The sequence below is a fragment of the Euphorbia lathyris genome, chromosome 5 (genome assembly GCF_963576675.1).
Source record: "Euphorbia lathyris chromosome 5, ddEupLath1.1, whole genome shotgun sequence".
Taxonomy (NCBI): domain Eukaryota; kingdom Viridiplantae; phylum Streptophyta; class Magnoliopsida; order Malpighiales; family Euphorbiaceae; genus Euphorbia; species Euphorbia lathyris.
In genome coordinates this window covers 55,853,825-55,859,824 of record NC_088914.1, presented here as the reverse complement: position 1 = coordinate 55,859,824, position 6,000 = coordinate 55,853,825, and positions in this window count along the sequence as shown.

The following is a 6,000-nucleotide window of genomic DNA, read 5'->3' as shown; positions in this document are numbered from 1 at the left end:
TACTAAGGCAAGAAGGAGTTTGTTGGAAATGTGCCTTAGTTAATTTATTATGAGATAATGTTTTATTTAATTATTTTGAATTCAGGAGAAGTTATTTAGTTATTGCATATGTTTAGGAGAAGTTATGGAAGTTAGTTGTAACTGATGTCTGTATTGATGTATAAATTTCCTGAAGTTCAATAGAAATTTATGTTGGTTTCAAACTCTTAAATATTAATTACTACAGACACAAGTTAAACTTAGAAAGTTAAACTTAGAATGCTATGTATTGGTGAGCACACGGTTTTCTTCAAATTCAAGGTGTTGGTGTTTTCACTCAATTAGACTATCATGAATAATCAAGAATGTTAAACTTGTAAATCGGTCTGGACGTTACTGTTTTAGAAAGGAGACAAAACACAATCAATGGGGCTTAGGTGGAAAAGGAATAATAAAGACTATAAAAATCTACCAAGTAAAAAGTGAGTGAAGTTGTAAATTTAAGAGCAGTTAGTGCATATTGAGATGAACTGATGAATATGTGTAGTGTTACTTGTGAAAGTATGTGGAGAGCAGTCAGCTTATCAATTGTTGCTGACTTAATTCCTTAAAAGATTTCTCAGCAAGGTAATGTTGACAATCATGCAAATTTTGAATTCATCTTTCACTCAAAACAATTTTCTAAATGAGGTATAAAGTATGCACTTTGTGAATTCAACTTTCACTCGAGTTAATTAGATTGTAACTTGGAAGATTTCAAAGGATACTTTGGATTTTAAAGTAAAGGGCTGGAGGATGATTTGGTGGTTAATAAAGAAAGGCTAGGCTCAAGTTTGTTATATTCCTACAGTTGAATATGCAACCAGAGCAAGTTCTGAACTCTTTCTTCATGCAGACCCACTCGGAAAATAAATATCTGCTTTATGCTCTAGGTCTCAAATCTCACTCAAGTGGTTGATTGAAATTATCCAAGCTTATGGCCTTTGATTTTACTCTACTAAAAGTCCATAAAGTGGTTTTATTCAATTATTATTATTATATTAATAACATGCATCTTGGCTATTCTCGTTTTATTTAGTGAGGGTAAAAAGACGTGTAACTGAAGTAGAGACGCAAAAATTGAAAGCAAGCATGACTTAACGCAATCAGTGTAAAACAAACATGCATAATCATTGTTGAGAACAAGCATGACTTAGAAATCAGGCCAGCAGGCACAATCAATTTAAGGCAGGATAATATAAATCATGCTAGATAGGCATGTGTAATACCCCTAAAATATGCTCAGATAGCAAACGCATTAAACAGGGTTTGAAATGGTAAATCACCCCCATAGTGTCCTCAATGCATAAACATGGATATGTTATAAATATTACCCACATTTGCTTAAAGAATTAAGGAATAGGGAAACATTACCAGAACTGACATTGTATATGCGCATGTTCGTGTATCAATTGGGAATAGGGAAACATTATCGGACTTGTCCTGTTGTGACCGGATGAGTTGTTTTAAAACAGCTATTTCTGCACCCTGCTCCTTGTTCTTCTCGAGCCTGTGATCGAATAGTTGGCTTATGTAGTTCATCATATGGTGCATGGAAATGTCCCCTACATATAACAATGCCCCTTCAGCTGCCACTATCCTCCTCTTGTGCTCTGGTGAAGATATCTAAATAGGCTCCCCCATGGATTTTCACTTGGCTGTGCGCTCTAATTGTGCCTCCTCTATAATTAAGGTCCATGAACAACCGGATTTCTGGCATATGGAGAGCTTGTTCATTGCTTTGCAATCGAACAATTCCATGTTGTGCTCCAGTGTCAGTAAGAGGATTAAGAACGTCAATGCTCTTTGCTATCTTTGTAATGAAAGAGCCATCAGGTACGTGCTTGATTTTCCTTCAATGCTAGCCAAATGCGAACCCATCCAATGTCCCACACTGATGGGTTTTCCATAAACCATGCACCAGAGCACAAACACATGTTCACAAGGAACATTGCTTTGATTATATCATCCAAACAAGTGGACGTCAGATACCGTTGAACAAACCTTAAGGGTGAGTAGGCAACTGGGATGATTTGGAATCGCTTGAGTTGTAGGAATTGTTCTTACTAAATTCATACGAAAAATCCTCAACAACGAACTCCTTTGGGATGGAAACCAGATGGTTTTTGTATTCCTCCCTCCCAGCATGTCATCTTCTTCGACAGCTCCAAGGTGGATGTTAAAGGAGTTGAGGGACATAAAGATGTCTACCCCCATCAGGTGAAAGTTATATCACATTTTGTCCTCTAGGCCCGTAATGGTGTTGTTCACCTGAAGGTGGACATGAACTCCAGCGTTACTCTTTATAAGTAGGTTCCATCGTATTGCTGAACCCAAGCATTCCGGCGTTGGCCAGCAAGGTGCGAACATCCTCTTTGAAACCTAGGGTTTTTAAACTTTTCCAGCATATGGATCTTGTTGGGTAGAACTCAAATGTGCTAAAGAGTAACGCATTGGACGTTTGCTTAAGGGAAGAGGAGCCTTTACCATTCTACCACAAGTCCGTGGTTAGAAGTGAGGGTTTTTGGACGGTTTCTTAGCATGAAGACGAATTTCTCCCGGATGTGTGTGACTCCTTAGTTGCAAATTGAAGGCATCTTCATCTTTTTTTGTTCTGAAAATAAATAAATTGGAAGAAATTTAAATAATCTATACTCTATATAATAGCGGAAGCATATAGAAAATGAGAGAAGTGTTTTAGAGGTTTATTTCATTAGTTGTCAAACATTTAAAAATCAATATTAAAATTTAATTAATTAAAATTTTATATTTTTGATAAAATAATATAATTAATTTGATTAAAATTCGAATATATGTAATGATGAAAATGAGTGAGTTCCTAGGCTAATTCTGGGTTAGTTTGTGAGGTATTTTTTTGTTTTTTCTTTCCCTTTCCTACCAAAAAAAATGAAAATGAGTGAGTTAATACATAGTTAAATGAAAATTCAAGTGATGAGTGAGTTAATGCATAATTAAATATTAATTAATAATTAAACATGGAGAGAATTTGTAAAGGATGGAGGTATATATTTGGGCGTCCACCAATATTCATATGATATTTTTTTTTTTATTTGGGACACAAATTATTGTATTCTCTTTAAATTGAAATCATTTAAATATAATAATAATAATAATAATATTCCAATCATTACTTAAAAAATTGAACATAATAAAAAATATTTAATCAATTAAATAATAAAAATAAATTTAATTATATAATAATTCAGAATAGGTGAATAGATATTGCATTAATTAATTATATTTAATAAGTATTATTATTACATCAACGGTTACAATTTATTGTATTATATAATATAAGGAGTTTGTGGTTTTTTTCTTCACAAATTTACATACCCATAAAATTAAATCTTCAACTACGGCTATGATAAATTTTGTTAGAGTTATATGATTTTTTTATGAATTGTTTTTTAATGAATTTTGTTAGAGTTATATGGTTTTTTTATGAATTTTTTTTAATGAATTTATTTTCATTCAGTATGGCAATGTTGCAAATGAAGACTTGTTTCAACCAAATTAGTTACCTCTCTGTCGAAAAAGACGCGTGGAGAATAAAAGTCAGAGTTATTAGGTTATGGGAAGCACTTAACATAAAAGATAACAATTCCATAATGAGTTTGGATATGATATTGCTAGATGAAGAGGTATTTATGTAATATTTTTATGTATTCATTAAATCTCAAAATCCATTGATATAATTTTTGTTGCAAAATAGGGTAGCACCATTCATGGAAGTATCCGTAAAGCTCAAATTGATAAATTTCGAAGCAAATTATATGAAGGAAAAATTCATATTATTGAGAACTTCAAAATTATACCAGCTTCGAAGCTATATGCATATTCCTAATGAGCATAAGATTGTGTTTCTTCTAACAACTAAAGCAACACAAGTGGATGAGATTGATTGCAAAATTGCTCTCCAAAGGTTTGAGTTTGTTACTTTTAACAAGCTTATCGATAGATGTGAAAACCATTTTGTTCTAACTAGTGAGATATTTGAAATATAGTTTTATGATTTAATTCAGTTTCAAATTAAATATTAATTTCAATTGATTTTATGATGTTAATTTTGGAGATATTGTTGGAAGAATCACAACAATAAGCTCTATCAATGAAATTAATGTTAGTGAAAAGAAACGAAAGAAAGTAGATCTTGAGGTGATGAATTAAGAGTATGATCTGTAATTAATTTTTCTCCAATTTAATTTAATTTCCCTTATTTTTATCAAAATAAATATATATGTATACGTGGTTGCTTAAGGGAAAATGATTAGAGCCATATTGTGGGAGAAAGTAGCCATAGATTTTGATGGAAGGTCAATTTCCATAAAAGATCAACCATTGGTTATTATTTTAACACCAATGACCGTGAAGAAGTTTTTGGGTAAGCACAATTACTAAATAGATACAAATATATTTATTTATGTATGTAATAAATAAAATATTTTTTTAATTGTAGGTTAATATACATTATCTTCGACTACATCAACCAAGATATATTTGAATTTCAACATTCCCGAAGTCGAAGAAATTATGAACAAGTAAAATTATGTTGTATATTAATGATTTTGTTAATAACCAATTAACTAAAGTTTTTATTTTTTGATTAAAGATTGGTTAGCGAGGAAGGGTAAGCGGCGGACATCCCAGCTATGCTGGCACCCCTAAAGTTTTTATTATTATTTATAGAAATGTCAGAACCAAAGAATCCATTCGAATCATACCAAATGAAGCCAACAATGAGGATTTGGAGAATAAGAAGTTTAGGAATAGAATGAATATAGATGATATTAAAAAAGTTCAATGGAAATCAGAGGAGTAAGTAAATTTTAAAAATATTAAAATATTAAATTTTTGTAGAAAAAATTTATACACCCGCGCAACGCGCAGACACAATACTAGTTAAAGAGGAAATTAAAAACAACTTGTTCTCCAATTGGTGCTTGGAGATAGGAGTGGGCATGGTTCGGTTAACCGTTCCATTAGGTAAAAAAAATTAACCGAACCGTTATCAACGGTTTTTTAACCATCCAAACCAAAATCGATCCATATCAATCGGTTAACCATTAATTTTGGTTAGGTTTTTCGGTTAACGGTTTTTAACCAATTCTCACTAGTTAACCAAAAATCAATGGTTAATCATAATTTTTACCCAAATCTAAATTTTTAAACAATGTAAAAATACATATAATTTTAAAAATTCAAACGAAACGAATTCATATAAAAGTTCAGAATTTAAACATAAGTACCGAATTAAAAAACAATCCATCAAGTTTACATTTAAAACATAAAGAAATGTAAATAATATTTTGTCAATGTACTTATATTTAAAAGAGAGTATATTTTTTTTTTTAAGTAAAGTAGTATAATCTATGTTATATATTTATATTAATATATATTATAATCTATGTTAAAGACTTTTTTTTAATCTTATAATATAATCTATGTTATATAATATATTAATTTTTTTATAAATTTATATTTATTAACTGATTCGGTTAACCGTTAACTGCGGTTTTTGAACACTCTAACCCGAAACTGAAACCGGTGCCTATCTATTTTTTAACCATTAAGAAAATCACTGGTTCGATTGATCGCTTTTTTCGGTTCGGATTATCGGTTTTCGGTTTGACCGGTTTTTTGTCCACCCCTACTTGGAGAGGACACTCTAAACCTCTTATTCTCAAGGGTTTTCATGGATGTAGAACTTTCCGCTGGATTATTCTCATGAGTCAGATAAGGTTTCAATTTTTGTCCATTTACTTTGAAACATTTGTTTGCCAAATTGGAAATTTCGAATGCTCCATAGGGAAAGACTTGAATAATTGTAAATGGTCCAGACCACCTGGACTTGAGTTTTTCAGGGAACAATTTGAGACAATAGTTGAACAACAACACCCTTTGCCCTGGAAAGAATATCTTTTCCTCAATGTTCTTATCATGCCAGTATTTGGTTTTTTCCTT